Below are 17,468 nucleotides of genomic sequence, written 5' to 3' on the forward strand. Positions count from 1 at the left end.
TGGGCCCCCAAAATCTTCGTGTTACTTTTGGAGCTGATTACCAGGCTGGGAGGCAATGGGTGACCAATGCTGTAGACCCACCATGAAACACGCGCCTATCGCAAATTAGAGTCATAGAGTCATAAAGATGTACAGCACAGAAGCAGACCCTTCGGTCCAACTCATCCATGCCGACCAGATATCCCAAATCAATATAGTTAAGGGGAATTAAGGGCTACGGGGAGAATGCGGGTAAGTGGAGTTGAAGTGCCCATCAGCCATGATTGAATGGCGGAGTGGACTCGATGGGCCGAATGGCCTTACTTCCGCTCCTATGTCTTATGGTCTTATAGTCCCATCCACCAGCACCCAGCCCATATCCTTCCAAATCCTTCCTATTCATATACCCATCCAAATGCCTCTTAAATGTTGCAATTGTACCAGCCTACACCACATCCTTTGGCAGCTCATTCCATACATGTACCACCCTCTGTGTGAAAAAGTTGCCCCTTAGGTCTCTTTTATATCTTTCCCCTCTCACCCTAAACCTATGCCCTCTAGTTCTGGACTCACCGACCCCAGGGAAAAGACTTTGTCTATTTATTCTATTCATGCCCCTCATAATTTTGTAAACCTCTATAAGGTCACCCCTCAGCCTCCGACGCTCCAGGGAAAACAGCCCCAGCCTGTTTAGCCTCTCCCTGTAGCTCAGATCCTCCAACCCTGGCAACATCCTTGTAAATCTTTTCTGAACCCTTTCAAGTTCCACAACATCTTCTTGATAGGAAGGAGACCAGAATTGCACGCAATATTCCAACAGTGGCTTAACCAATGTCCTGTACAGTCGCAACATGACCTCCCAACTCCTGTACTCAATACTCTGACCAATAAACGAAAGCATACCAAACGCCTTCTTCACTATCCTATCTACCTGTGACTCCACTTTCAAGGAGCTATGAACCTGCACTCCAAGGTCTCTTTGTTCAGCAACACTCCCTAGGACCTTACCATTAAGTGTATAAGTCCTGCTAAGATTTGCTTTCCCAAAATGCAGCACCTCACATTTATCTGAATTAAACTCCATCTGCCACTTCTCAGCCCATTGGCCCATCTGGTCCAGATCCTGTTGTAATCTGAGGTAACCCTCTTCACTGTCCACTACACCCCCAATTTTGGTGTCATCTGCAAACTTACTAACTGTACCTCTTATGCTCGCATCCAAATCATTTATGTAAATGACAAAAAGTAGAGGACCCAGCACTGATCCTTGTGGCACTCCACTGGTCACAGGCCTCCAGTCTGAAAAACAACCCTCCACCACCACCCTCTGTCTTCTACCTTTGAGCCAGTTCTGTATCCAAATGGCTAGTTCTCCCTGTATTCCGTGAGATCTAACCTTGCTAACCAGTCTCCCATGGGGAACCTTGTCGAACATCTTACTGAAGTCCAAATAGATCATGTCCACTGCTCTACCCTCATCAATCATCTTTGTTACTTCTTCAAAAATCTCAATCCTCCTCTGTAATGTCGACATTTTTCAAGATGTCACCATCTATTTCCCTACAGTCTATATCTTCCATATCCTTTTCCACAGTAAATACTGATGCAAAATACTCGTTTAGTATCTCCCCCATCTCCTGCGGCTTCACACAAAGGCCGCCTTGCTGATCTTTGAGGGGCCCTATTCTCTCCCTAGTTACCCTTTTGTCCTTAATATATTTGTAAAATCCCTTTGGATTCTCCTTAATTCTATTTCCCAAAGCTATCCCATCTCCCCTTTTTGCCCTCCTGATTTCCCTCTTAAGTATACTCCTACTTCCTTTATACTCTAAGGATTCACTCGATCTATCCTGTCTGTACCTGACATATGATTTCTTCTTTTCTGAACCAAAGCCCCAATTTCTGTAGTCATCCAGCATTCCCTATACCTACCAGCCTTTCCTTTCACCCTGACAGGAATATACTTTCTCTGGATTCTCTTTATCTCATTTCTGAAGGCTTCCCATTTTCCAGCCGTCCCTTTACCTGTGAACATCTGCCTCCAATCAGCTTTTGAAAGTTCATGCCTAAAACCATCAAAATTAGCCTTCCTCCAATTTAGAACTTCAACTTTTAGATCTGGTCTATCCTTTTCCATCATTATTTTAAAACGAATAGAATTATGGTCGCTGGCCCCAAAGTGCTCCCCCACTGACACCTCAGTCACCTGCCCTGCCTTATTTCCCAAGAGTAGGTCAAGTTTTGCACCTTCTCTAGTAGGTACATCCACATACTGAATCAGAAAATTGTCTTGTGTGCACTTAACAAATTCCTCTCCATCTAAGCCCTTAACACTGTGGCAGTCCCAGTCTATGTTTGGAAAGTTAAAATTCCTGACTATAACCAGCCTTTTCCAACCCATCCTGATGGATTGCTGACAGCACTCATTCCTTCATGAAGATTGTAAGCTCTTGGAAGAACTGGATCCATTGTCAAAGGAAGGCACGATTTGTCGAAGACTTTTGCCTTGCACTTATCAGGACACTTTGCAAGAATACTAGCAGAGGGGAAAACCCATTGGGAGTACTGATTGGTTATCAGGTGGACTCTGTTTGGTCGAGACATTGTTGTGGAGAGAATGCACCCATTACTGCTGATTTGTGTTGTAACATGTCCTGATGAGTATAAGACAAAAATGCTTCATGAGGTGATGTCTCTTTTCAGTAACTGCAGAAGCTCTGTACTAGCAAAGGTTTGAACACTTGGTGAAATAGTTTGTGAAAGGAGAGGGTTTTGGGACATAGGCATTTCCAGTTGCAAATAATATCACCGTTCACCTTGTTCACTTCCAACCAACTGACTACATCTATACAGTGAGCTACCTCTATCAGTGAGTCCACATGAGTCACAGACATTATCTGAGGGAAGCTCCCAATGTCCAAAAGATTAGAAAATCATGGGCCAAAGTCCTCCTGACCTGTCACATTTACCATGCCTCACATCTCAATGACCCAAATACGACATTCGAACAAAATAAACCTCATCTCATTTTCGTTTCAATTAATTAACACCATATTGAGGAGGGCAGTGCAGTTGAGGTGATTTACGTGGACTTCAGTCAGACCTTTGACAAGATCCCACATGGAAGGCTGGTCCAAGAATCCTATGGATCCAAGGCAAGGTGGCAAATTGGACACAAAGTTGGTTTACAAATAGGAGGCAAAGAGTGATGGTGAAGGGCTGTTTTGTGATGCGAAGCCTGTAACCAGTGATATACCACAGGGTTCGGTGCTGGGACCTTGCTGTTTGTTATTTACATTAACCACTTGGATGTGAACATAGAAGGCACAATTGGTAAGTTTACAGATGACATGACAATTGCTGATAATGTAGAGGATGGTCTCAGGCCACAATCTGATATTGAGCAGTTGTCAAACTGGACAAAGCAATGGCAGATGGAATTTAAGTGCAAGGTGACGCATTGTGGGGGGTTTAATCAGGGAATATACAATGAATGGTCGGTCCCTAAGGTGGACTGAGGGACAAAAGGGACCTTGGTGTACAATCTATAGATCCCTGAGGGTGTTAGTATAGTGAGACAGGGTGGAGAAGGAGGCAGATGGGATGGCTGCCTTCATTAGCTGGGGTGGACAATATCGGAACAAGGAAGTCGCGTTACACCTTCATTTAACATTGGTTAGGCCGCACATGGAACACTGTGTGCAGTTCCGGTCACCACACTATCAGAAGGAGGTGAATTGGGCTGGAGAGGGGACAGAGGAGATTCCCCAGGATGTTCCCAGGGATGGAAGGTCTCTGCTATGAGGAGGGACTAGACTGGGACAGACTGGGATTGCTCTCCCTGGAGCAGAGGGGGCTGGGAGTGGGGGACCTGATACAACATGATGAGGGGGAGAGACAGGGTAGACCATGAGAACATTTTCCCCATTGGCAGACATGTCTGAGCCCAGAGGGCGTCAGTTCAGAGTGAGGAGTCAGTGGTTTAGATGGGAGGTAAGGGATTTTCACCCAGAGGCTGGTTGGAAGGTGGAAGGGGCTGCCTGAGAGGGTGGTGCAGGCAGGATCTCCTCACAACATTGGAAAAGCACCTGGGTGAGCATTTCAAAAGCCTGGCATTGTAGGCCATGGACCAAGTGCAGGTAAATGGGGATCGGTGTAGTCAGGTGTTTGTTGGTCAGCACAGAGACGATGGGCTGAAGGGCCTGCTCCCGTGCTGTGTGACCTGTACGAATTGTCGATGATTAGTGGAGTGATCAGACAGATCGTGATCCTTTGTGTCAGTGCTGCCTCTTTGTACGTTTGTACCCTTCATTCCAAAGATTAAAACCCGCTACTTGAATAAGATAATCTGCTGTGTCACACAAACAGGCACTTTTGATGTTAATTATCTCAAAATATTGCACCTTCCCGGAGTCCCTTCCTCCATCCCATTGTGCCACAATGTGAAGGCATCAGCTCAGGATACCTCTACATTAGTGAGTGATGGTGATGGGCATTAACCAGGGACTCACCGTGCTCCTGTACATTAGTGATTGACGGTGATGGGCATTAACCAGGGACTCACCGTGCTCCTGTACATTAGTGATTGAGGGTGATGGGCATTAACCAGGGACTCACCGTGCTCCTGTACATTAGTGATTGACGGTGATGGGCATTAACCAGGGACTCACCGTGCTCCTGTACATTAGTGAGTGACGGTGATGGGCATCAACCAGGGACTCACCGTGCTCCTGTACATTAGTGAGTGACGGTGATGGGCATTAACCAGGGACTCACCGTGCTCCTGTACATTAGTGATTGAGGGTGATGGGCATTAACCAGGGACTCACCGTGCTCCTGGACATTGGTGAGTGATGGTGATGGGCATTAACCAGGGATTGACCGTGCTCCTGTACATTAGTGAGTGAGGGTGATGGGCATTAACCAGGGACTCGCCGTGCTCCTGTCCATTAGTGAGTGACAGTGATGGGCATTAACCAGGGACTCACCGTGCTCCTGTACATTAGTGAGTGACGGTGATGGGCAATAACCAGGGACTCACCGTGCTCCTGTACATAAGTGAGTGAGGGTGATGGGCATTAACCAGGGACTCACCGTGCTCCTGTACATTAGTGATTGAGGGTGATGGGCATTAACCAGGGACTCGCCGTGCTCCTGGACATTGGTGAGTGATGGTGATGGGCATTAACCAGGGATTCGCCGTGCTCCTGTACATTAGTGAGTGACGGTGATGGGCAATAACCAGGGACTCACCGTGCTCCTGTACATAAGTGAGTGAGGGTGATGGGCATTAACCAGGGACTCGCCGTGCTCCTGTCCATTAGTGAGTGACGGTGATGGGCATTAACCAGGGACTCACCGTGCTCCTGTACATTAGTGAGTGACGGTGATGGGCATTAACCAGGGACTCGCCGTGCTCCTGTACATTAGTGAGTGACGGTGATGGGCATTAACCAGGGATTCGCCGTGCTCCTGTACATTAGTGAGTGACGGTGATGGGCATTAACCAGGGACTCACCGTGCTCCTGGACATTGGTGAGTGATGGTGATGGGCATTAACCAGGGATTCGCCGTGCTCCTGTACATTAGTGAGAGACGGTGATGGGCATTAACCAGGGACTCGCCGTGCTCCTGTCCATTAGTGAGAGACGGTGATGGGCATTAACCAGGGACTCGCCGTGCTCCTGTACATTAGTGATTGAGGGTGATGGGCATTAACCAGGGACTCACCGTGCTCCTGTGCATTAGTGAGTGAGGGTGATGGGCATTAACCAGGGACTCACCGTGCTCCTGTACATTAGTGAGTGACGGTGATGGGCATTAACCAGGGACTCACTGTGCTCCTGGACATTGGTGAGTGAGGGTGATGGGCATTAACCAGGGACTCACCGTGCTCCTGTACATTAGTGAGTGAGGGTGATGGGCATTAACCAGGGACTCACTGTGCTCCTGGACATTGGTGAGTGATGGTGATGGGCATTAACCAGGGACTCACCGTGCTCCTGGACATTGGTGAGTGAGGGTGATGGGCATTAACCAGGGACTCGCCGTGCTCCTGTACATTAGTGAGTGACGGTGATGGGCATTAACCAGGGACTCGCCGTGCTGCTGTACATTAGTGAGTGAGGGTGATGGGCATTAACCAGGGACTCGCCGTGCTCCTGTACATTAGTGAGTGACGGTGATGGGCAATAACCAGGGACTCGCCGTGCTCCTGTACATTAGTGAGTGAGGGTGATGGGAATTAACCAGGGACTCACCGTGCTCCTGTTCATTAGTGAGTGACGGTGGTGGGCATTAACCAGGGACTCGCCGTGCTCCTGTACATTAGTGACTGAGGGTGATGGGCATTAACCAGGGACTCACCGTGCTCCTGTACATTAGTGAGTGAGGGTGATGGGCATTAACCAGGGACTCACCGTGCTCCTGTTCATTAGTGAGTGAGGGTGATGGGCATTAACCAGGGACTCACCGTGCTCCTGCACATTAGTGATTGAGGGTGATGGGCATTAACCAGGGACTCACCGTGCTCCTGTACATTAGTGAGTGACGGTGATGTGCATTAACCAGGGACTCACCGTGCTCCTGTACATTAGTGAGTGGCGGTGATGGGCATCAACCAGGGACTCGCCGTGCTCCTGTACATTAGTGAGTGACGGTGATGGGCATTAACCAGGGACTCACCGTGCTCCTGTTCATTAGTGAGTGAGGGTGATGGGCATTAACCAGGGACTCACCGTGCTCCTGTACATTAGTGAGTGACGGTGATGGGCATCAACCAGGGACTCACCGTGCTCCTGTACATTAGTGAGTGACGGTGATGGGCATTAACCAGGGACTCGCCGTGCTCCTGTACATTAGTGATTGAGGGTGATGGGCATGAACCAGGGACTCACCGTGCTCCTGTACATTGGTGAGTGATGGTGATGGGCATTAACCAGGGATTCACCGTGCTCCTGTACATTAGTGAGTGACGGTGATGGGCATCAACCAGGGACTCACCGTGCTCCTGTACATTAGTGAGTGACGGTGATGGGCATTAACCAGGGACTCACCGTGCTCCTGTACATTAGCGAGTGACGGTGATGGGCATTAACCAGGGACTCACCGTGCTCCTGTACATTAGTGACTGAGGGTGATGATCATTAACCAGGGACTCACCGTGCTCCTGTACATTAGTGAGTGACGGTGATGGGCATTAACCAGGGACTCGCCGTGCTCCTGTACATTAGTGAGTGAGGGTGATGGGCATTAACCAGGGACTCACCGTGCTCCTGTACATTAGTGAGTGAGGGTGATGGGCAATAACCAGGGACTCGCCGTGCTCCTGTACATTAGTGAGTGAGGGTGATGGGCATTAACCAGGGACTCGCCGTGCTCCTGTACATTAGTGAGTGACGGTGATGGGCATTAACCAGGGACTCGCCGTGCTCCTGTACATTAGTGAGTGACGGTGATGGGCATTAACCAGGGACTCACCGTGCTCCTGGACATTAGTGAGTGACGGTGATGGGCATCAACCAGGGACTCGCCGTGCTCCTGTAAATTAGTGAGTGACGGTGATGGGCATTAACCAGGGACTCACTGTGCTCCTGTACATTAGTGAGTGAGGGTGATGGGCATTAACCAGGGACTCACCGTGCTCCTGTACATTAGTGAGTGAGGGTGATGGGCATTAACCAGGGACTCACCGTGCTCCTGTACATTAGTGAGTGACGGTGATAGGCATTAACCAGGGACTCACCGTGCTCCTGTACATGAGTGAGTGAGGGTGATGGGCATTAACCAGGGACTCACCGTGCTCCTGTACATTAGTGAGTGACGGTGATGGGCATTAACCAGGGACTCGCCGTGCTCCTGTACATTAGTGAGTGAGCGTGATGGGCATTAACCAGGGACTCGCCGTGCTCCTGGACATTGGTGAGTGACGGTGATGGGCATCAACCAGGGACTCGCCGTGCTCCTGTACATTAGTGAGTGAGGGTGATGGGCATCAACCAGGGACTCACCGTGGTCCTGTCCATTAGTGAGTGAGGGTGATGGGCATTAACCAGGGACTCACCGTGCTCCTGTACATTAGTGAGTGAGGGTGATGGGCATTAACCAGGGACTCGCCGTGCTCCTGTACATTAGTGAGTGACGGTGATGGGCAATAACCAGGGACTCGCCGTGCTCCTGTACATTAGTGAGTGACGGTGATGGGCATCAACCAGGGACTCGCCGTGCTCCTGTACATTAGTGAGTGAGGGTGATGGGCATTAACCAGGGACTCACCGTGCTCCTGTACATTAGTGAGTGACGGTGATGGGCATCAACCAGGGACTCACCGTGCACCTCTACATTAGTGATTGAGGGTGATGGGCATTAACCAGGGACTCACCGTGCTCCTGTACATTAGTGAGTGACGGTGATGGGCATTAACCAGCGACTCGCCGTGCTCCTGTACATTAGTGAATGACGGTGATGGGCATTAACCAGGGACTCACCGTGCTCCTGTACATTAGTGATTGACGGTGATGGGCATTAACCAGCGACTCGCCGTGCTCCTGTACATTAGTGAGTGACGGTGATGGGCATTAACCAGGGACTCGCCGTGCTCCTCTACATTAGTGAGTGAGGGTGATGGGCATTAACCAGGGACTCACTGTGATCCTGTACATTAGTGAGTGAGGGTGATGGGCATTAACCAGGGACTCACCGTGCTCCTGTACAGTAGTGAGTGAGGGTGATGGGCATTAACCAGGGACTCACCGTGCTCCTGTACATTAGTGAGTGACGGTGATAGGCATTAACCAGGGACTCACCGTGCTCCTGTACATTAGTGAGTGAGGGTGATGGGCATTAACCAGGGACTCACCGTGCTCCTGTACATTAGTGAGTGACGGTGATGGGCATTAACCAGGGACTCGCCGTGCTCCTGTACATTAGTGAGTGAGCGTGATGGGCATTAACCAAGGACTCGCCGTGCTCCTGGACATTGGTGAGTGACGGTGATGGGCATCAACCAGGGACTCGCCGTGCTCCTGTACATTAGTGAGTGAGGGTGATGGGCATCAACCAGGGACTCACCGTGCTCCTGTACGTTAATGAGTGAGGGTGATGGGCATTAACCAGGGACTCACCGTGCTCCTGTACATTAGTGAGTGAGGGTGATGGGCATTAACCAGGGACTCGCCGTGCTCCTGTACATTAGTGAGTGACGGTGATGGGCAATAACCAGGGACTCGCCGTGCTCCTGTACATTAGTGAGTGAGGGTGATGGGAATTAACCAGGGACTCACCGTGCTCCTGTTCATTAGTGAGTGACGGTGGTGGGCATTAACCAGGGACTCGCCGTGCTCCTGTACATTAGTGAGTGAGGGTGATGGGCATTAACCAGGGACTCACCGTGCTCCTGTACATTAGTGAGTGAGGGTGATGGGCATTAACCAGGGACTCACCGTGCTCCTGTTCATTAGTGAGTGAGGGTGATGGGCATTAACCAGGGACTCACCGTGCTCCTGCACATTAGTGATTGAAGGTGATGGGCATTAACCAGGGACTCACCGTGCTCCTGTACATTAGTGAGTGACGGTGATGGGCATTAACCAGGGACTCACCGTGCTCCTGTACATTAGTGAGTGACGGTGATGGGCATCAACCAGGGACTCACCGTGCTCCTGTACATTAGTGAGTGACGGTGATGGGCATTAACCAGGGACTCACCGTGCTCCTGTTCATTAGTGAGTGAGGGTGATGGGCATTAACCAGGGACTCACCGTGCTCCTGTACATTAGTGAGTGACGGTGATGGGCATCAACCAGGGACTCACCGTGCTCCTGTACATTAGTGAGTGACGATGATGGGCATTAACCAGGGACTCGCCGTGCTCCTGTACATTAGTGATTGAGGGTGATGGGCATGAACCAGGGACTCACCGTGCTCCTGTACATTGGTGAGTGATGGTGATGGGCATTAACCAGGGATTCACCGTGCTCCTGTACATTAGTGAGTGACGGTGATGGGCATTAACCAGGGACTCGCCGTGCTCCTGTACATTAGTGAGTGACGGTGATGGGCAATAACCAGGGACTCGCCGTGCTCCTGTACATTAGTGAGTGAGGGTGATGGGAATTAACCAGGGACTCACCGTGCTCCTGTTCATTAGTGAGTGACGGTGGTGGGCATTAACCAGGGACTCGCCGTGCTCCTGTACATTAGTGAGTGAGGGTGATGGGCATTAACCAGGGACTCACCGTGCTCCTGTACATTAGTGATTGAGGGTGATGGGCATGAACCAGGGACTCACCGTGCTCCTGTACATTGGTGAGTGACGGTGATGGGCATTAACCAGGGATTCACCGTGCTCCTGTACATTAGTGAGTGACGGTGATGGGCATTAACCAGGGACTCGCCGTGCTCCTGTACATTAGTGAGTGACGGTGATGGGCAATAACCAGGGACTCGCCGTGCTCCTGTACATTCGTGAGTGAGGGTGATGGGAATTAACCAGGGACTCACCGTGCTCCTGTTCATTAGTGAGTGACGGTGGTGGGCATTAACCAGGGACTCGCCATGCTCCTGTACATTAGTGAGTGAGGGTGATGGGCATTAACCAGGGACTCACCGTGCTCCTGTACATTAGTGAGTGAGGGTGATGGGCATTAACCAGGGACTCACCGTGCTCCTGTTCATTAGTGAGTGAGGGTGATGGGCATTAACCAGGGACTCACCGTGCTCCTGTACATTAGTGAGTGAGGGTGATGGGCATTAACCAGGGACTCCCCGTGCTCCTGTACATTAGTGAGTGACGGTGATGGGCAATAACCAGGGACTCGCCGTGCTCCTGTACATTAGTGAGTGAGGGTGATGGGAATTAACCAGGGACTCACCGTGCTCCTGTTCATTAGTGAGTGACGGTGGTGGGCATTAACCAGGGACTCGCCGTGCTCCTGTACATTAGTGAGTGAGGGTGATTGGCATTAACCAGGGTCTCACCGTGGTCCTGTCCATTAGTGAGTGAGGGTGATGGGCATTAACCAGGGACTCACCGTGCTCCTGCACATTCGTGAGTGAGGGTGATGGGCATTAACCAGGGACTCACCGTGCTCCTGCACATTAGTGATTGAGGGTGATGGGCATTAACCAGGGACTCACCGTGCTCCTGTACATTAGTGAGTGACGGTGATGGGCATTAACCAGGGACTCACCGTGCTCCTGTACATTAGTGAGTGACGGTGATGGGCATCAACCAGGGACTCACCGTGCTCCTGTTCATTAGTGAGTGAGGGTGATGGGCATGAACCAGGGACTCACCGTGCTCCTGTACATTAGTGAGTGAGGGTGATGGGCATTAACCAGGGACTCGCCGTGCTCCTGTACATTAGTGAGTGACGGTGATGGGCATTAACCAGGGACTCACCGTGCTCCTGTTCATTAGTGAGTGAGGGTGATGGGCATGAACCAGGGACTCACCGTGCTCCTGTACATTAGTGAGTGACGGTGATGGGCATCAACCAGGGACTCACCGTGCTCCTGTACATTAGTGAGTGACGGTGATGGGCATTAACCAGGGACTCGCCGTGCTCCTGTACATTAGTGATTGAGGGTGATGGGCATGAACCAGGGACTCACCGTGCTCCTGTACATTGGTGAGTGATGGTGATGGGCATTAACCAGGGATTCACCGTGCTCCTGTACATTAGTGAGTGACGGTGATGGGCATTAACCAGGGACTCACCGTGCTCCTGTCCATTAGTGAGTGAGGGTGATGGGCATTAACCAGGGACTCACCGTGCTCCTGTACATTAGTGAGTGACGGTGATGGGCATTAACCAGGGACTCACCGTGCTCCTGTACATTAGTGATTGAGGGTGATGGGCATTAACCAGGGACTCACCGTGCTCCTGTACATTAGTGAGTGACGGTGATGGGCATTAACCAGGGACTCACCGTGCTCCTGTACATTAGTGAGTGACGGTGATGGGCATTAACCAGGGACTCACCGTGCTCCTGTACATTAGTGAGTGAGGGTGATTGGCATTAACCAGGGACTCGCCGTGCTCCTGTACATTAGTGATTGAGGGTGATGGGCATTAACCAGGGACTCACCGTGCTCCTGTACATTAGTGAGTGACGGTGGTGGGCATTAACCAGGGACTCACCGTGCTCCTGTACATTAGTGAGTGAGGGGGATGGGCATTAACCAGGGACTCCCCCTGCTCCTGTACATTAGTGAGTGAGGGTGATGGGCATTAACCAGGGACTCACCGTGCTCCTCTACATTAGTGAATGAGGGTGATGGGCATTAACCAGGGACTCACCGTGCTCCTGTACATTAGTGATTGAGGGTGATGGGCATTCACCAGGGACTCACCGTGTTCCTCTACATTAGTGATTGAGGGTGATGGGCATTAACCAGGGACTCAGCGTGCTCCTCTACATTAGTGATTGAGGGTGATGGGCATTAGCCAGGGACTGACCGTGCTCCTGTACATTAGTGAGTGACGGTGATGGGCATTAACCAGGGTCTCACCGTGCTCCTGTACATTAGTGAGTGAGGGTGATGGGCATTAACCAGGGACTCGCCGTGCTCCTGTACATTAGTGAGTGAGGGTGTTGGGCATTAACCAGGGTCTCACCGTGCTCCTGTACATTAGTGAGTGAGGGTGATGGGCATTAACCAGGGACTCACCGTGCTCCTGTACATTAGTGAGTGACGGTGATGGGCATTAACCAGGGACTCACCGTGCTCCTGTACATTAGTGAGTGAGGGTGATGGGCAATAACCAGGGACTCGCCGTGCTCCTGTATATTAGTGAGTGACGGTGATGGGCATTAACCAGGGTCTCACCGTGCTCCTGTACATTAGTGAGTGAGGGTGATTGGCATTAACCAGGGACTCACCGTGCTCCTGTACGTTAATGAGTGAGGGTGATGGGCATTAACCAGGGACTCACCGTGCTCCTGTACATTAGTGAGTGAGGGTGATGGGCATTAACCAGGGACTCGCCGTGCTCCTGTACATTAGTGAGTGACGGTGATGGGCAATAACCAGGGACTCGCCGTGCTCCTGTACATTAGTGAGTGAGGGTGATGGGAATTAACCAGGGACTCACCGTGCTCCTGTTCATTAGTGAGTGACGGTGGTGGGCATTAACCAGGGACTCGCCGTGCTCCTGTACATTAGTGAGTGAGGGTGATGGGCATTAACCAGGGACTCACCGTGCTCCTGTACATTAGTGAGTGAGGGTGATGGGCATTAACCAGGGACTCACCGTGCTCCTGCACATTAGTGATTGAGGGTGATGGGCATTAACCAGGGACTCACCGTGCTCCTGCACATTAGTGATTGAGGGTGATGGGCATTAACCAGGGACTCACCGTGCTCCTGTACATTAGTGAGTGACGGTGATGGGCATCAACCAGGGACTCACCGTGCTCCTGTACATTAGTGAGTGACGGTGATGGGCATTAACCAGGGACTCGCCGTGCTCCTGTACATTAGTGAGTGAGGGTGATGGGCATTAACCAGGGACTCACCGTGCTCCTGTACATTAGTGAGTGACGGTGATGGGCATCAACCAGGGACTCACCGTGCTCCTGTACATTAGTGAGTGACGGTGATGGGCATTAACCAGGGACTCGCCGTGCTCCTGTACATTAGTGAGTGAGGGTGATGGGCATTAACCAGGGACTCACCGTGCTCCTGTACATTAGTGAGTGAGGGTGATGGGCTATAACCAGGGACTCGCCGTGCTCCTGTACATTAGTGAGTGAGGGTGATGGGCATTAACCAGGGACTCACCGTGCTCCTGTACATTAGTGAGTGAGGGTGATGGGCATTAACCAGGGACTCGCCGTGCTCCTGTACATTAGTGAGTGACGGTGATGGGCATTAACCAGGGACTCACCGTGCTCCTGGACATTAGTGAGTGACGGTGATGGGCATCAACCAGGGACTCGCCGTGCTCCTGTAAATTAGTGAGTGACGGTGATGGGCATTAACCAGGGACTCACTGTGCTCCTGTACATTAGTGAGTGAGGGTGATGGGCATTAACCAGGGACTCACCGTGCTCCTGTACATTAGTGAGTGAGGGTGATGGGCATTAACCAGGGACTCACCGTGCTCCTGTACATTAGTGAGTGACGGTGATAGGCATTAACCAGGGACTCACCGTGCTCCTGTACATGAGTGAGTGAGGGTGATGGGCATTAACCAGGGACTCACCGTGCTCCTGTACATTAGTGAGTGACGGTGATGGGCATTAACCAGGGACTCGCCGTGCTCCTGTACATTAGTGAGTGAGCGTGATGGGCATTAACCAGGGACTCGCCGTGCTCCTGGACATTGGTGAGTGACGGTGATGGGCATCAACCAGGGACTCGCCGTGCTCCTGTACATTAGTGAGTGAGGGTGATGGGCATCAACCAGGGACTCACCGTGGTCCTGTCCATTAGTGAGTGAGGGTGATGGGCATTAACCAGGGACTCACCGTGCTCCTGTACATTAGTGAGTGAGGGTGATGGGCATTAACCAGGGACTCGCCGTGCTCCTGTACATTAGTGAGTGACGGTGATGGGCAATAACCAGGGACTCACCGTGCTCCTGTACATTAGTGAGTGACGGTGATGGGCATCAACCAGGGACTCGCCGTGCTCCTGTACATTAGTGAGTGAGGGTGATGGGCATTAACCAGGGACTCACCGTGCTCCTGTACATTAGTGAGTGACGGTGATGGGCATCAACCAGGGACTCACCGTGCACCTCTACATTAGTGATTGAGGGTGATGGGCATTAACCAGGGACTCACCGTGCTCCTGTACATTAGTGAGTGACGGTGATGGGCATTAACCAGCGACTCGCCGTGCTCCTGTACATTAGTGAGTGACGGTGATGGGCATTAACCTGGGACTCACCGTGCTCCTGTACATTAGTGATTGACGGTGATGGGCATTAACCAGCGACTCGCCGTGCTCCTGTACATTAGTGAGTGACGGTGATGGGCATTAACCAGGGACTCGCCGTGCTCCTGTACATTAGTGAGTGAGGGTGATGGGCATTAACCAGGGACTCACTGTGCTCCTGTACATTAGTGAGTGAGGGTGATGGGCATTAACCAGGGACTCACCGTGCTCCTGTACAGTAGTGAGTGAGGGTGATGGGCATTAACCAGGGACTCACCGTGCTCCTGTACATTAGTGAGTGACGGTGATAGGCATTAACCAGGGACTCACCGTGCTCCTGTACATTAGTGAGTGAGGGTGATGGGCATTAACCAGGGACTCACCGTGCTCCTGTACATTAGTGAGTGACGGTGATGGGCAATAACCAGGGACTCGCCGTGCTCCTGTACATTAGTGAGTGAGGGTGATGGGAATTAACCAGGGACTCACCGTGCTCCTGTTCATTAGTGAGTGACGGTGGTGGGCATTAACCAGGGACTCGCCGTGCTCCTGTACATTAGTGAGTGAGGGTGATGGGCATTAACCAGGGACTCACCGTGCTCCTGTACATTAGTGAGTGAGGGTGATGGGCATTAACCAGGGACTCACCGTGCTCCTGTTCATTAGTGAGTGAGGGTGATGGGCATTAACCAGGGACTCACCGTGCTCCTGCACATTAGTGATTGAGGGTGATGGGCATTAACCAGGGACTCACCGTGCTCCTGTACATTAGTGAGTGACGGTGATGGGCATTAACCAGGGACTCACCGTGCTCCTGTACATTAGTGAGTGACGGTGATGGGCATCAACCAGGGACTCACCGTGCTCCTGTACATTAGTGAGTGACGGTGATGGGCATTAACCAGGGACTCACCGTGCTCCTGTTCATTAGTGAGTGAGGGTGATGGGCATTAACCAGGGACTCACCGTGCTCCTGTACATTAGTGAGTGACGGTGATGGGCATCAACCAGGGACTCACCGTGCTCCTGTACATTAGTGAGTGACGATGATGGGCATTAACCAGGGACTCGCCGTGCTCCTGTACATTAGTGATTGAGGGCGATGGGCATGAACCAGGGACTCACCGTGCTCCTGTACATTGGTGAGTGATGGTGATGGGCATTAACCAGGGATTCACCGTGCTCCTGTACATTAGTGAGTGACGGTGATGGGCATTAACCAGGGACTCGCCGTGCTCCTGTACATTAGTGAGTGACGGTGATGGGCAATAACCAGGGACTCGCCGTGCTCCTGTACATTAGTGAGTGAGGGTGATGGGAATTAACCAGGGACTCACCGTGCTCCTGTTCATTAGTGAGTGACGGTGGTGGGCATTAACCAGGGACTCGCCGTGCTCCTGTACATTAGTGAGTGAGGGTGATGGGCATTAACCAGGGACTCACCGTGCTCCTGTACATTAGTGATTGAGGGTGATGGGCATGAACCAGGGACTCACCGTGCTCCTGTACATTGGTGAGTGATGGTGATGGGCATTAACCAGGGATTCACCGTGCTCCTGTACATTAGTGAGTGACGGTGATGGGCATTAACCAGGGACTCGCCGTGCTCCTGTACATTAGTGAGTGACGGTGATGGGCAATAACCAGGGACTCGCCGTGCTCCTGTACATTAGTGAGTGAGGGTGATGGGAATTAACCAGGGACTCACCGTGCTCCTGTTCATTAGTGAGTGACGGTGGTGGGCATTAACCAGGGACTCGCCGTGCTCCTGTACATTAGTGAGTGAGGGTGATGGGCATTAACCAGGGACTCACCGTGCTCCTGTACATTAGTGAGTGAGGGTGATGGGCATTAACCAGGGACTCACCGTGCTCCTGTTCATTAGTGAGTGAGGGTGATGGGCATTAACCAGGGACTCACCGTACTCCTGTACATTAGTGAGTGAGGGTGATGGGCATTAACCAGGGACTCCCCGTGCTCCTGTACATTAGTGAGTGACGGTGATGGGCAATAACCAGGGACTCGCCGTGCTCCTGTACATTAGTGAGTGAGGGTGATGGGAATTAACCAGGGACTCACCGTGCTCCTGTTCATTAGTGAGTGACGGTGGTGGGCATTAACCAGGGACTCGCCGTGCTCCTGTACATTAGTGAGTGAGGGTGATTGGCATTAACCAGGGTCTCACCGTGCTCCTGTACATTAGTGAGTGAGGGTGATGGGCATTAACCAGGGACTCACCGTGCTCCTGTTCATTAGTGAGTGAGGGTGATGGGCATTAACCAGGGACTCACCGTGCTCCTGCACATTAGTGATTGAGGGTGATGGGCATTAACCAGGGACTCACCGTGCTCCTGTACATTAGTGAGTGACGGTGATGGGCATCAACCAGGGACTCACCGTGCTCCTGTACATTAGTGAGTGACGGTGATGGGCATCAACCAGGGACTCACCGTGCTCCTGTACATTAGTGAGTGACGGTGATGGGCATTAACCAGGGACTCACCGTGCTCCTGGACATTAGTGAGTGACGGTGATGGGCATTAACCAGGGACTCACCGTGCTCCTGTACATTAGTGAGTGACGGTGATGGGCATCAACCAGG

The 17,468-nt window shown here is 51.5% G+C and overlaps 1 protein-coding gene across 1 annotated transcript in view; it reads right to left on the reverse strand.

Annotated features, from left to right (window-relative positions):
• LOC140456622 (calpain-14-like) overlaps window positions 1–17,468 on the reverse strand; it is a 182,915-nt gene that overhangs the window by 97,003 nt on the left and 68,444 nt on the right. The window lies entirely within an intron of this gene.

Source organism: Chiloscyllium punctatum, chromosome 3 (genome assembly GCF_047496795.1).
Source record: "Chiloscyllium punctatum isolate Juve2018m chromosome 3, sChiPun1.3, whole genome shotgun sequence".
NCBI lineage: Eukaryota > Metazoa > Chordata > Chondrichthyes > Orectolobiformes > Hemiscylliidae > Chiloscyllium > Chiloscyllium punctatum.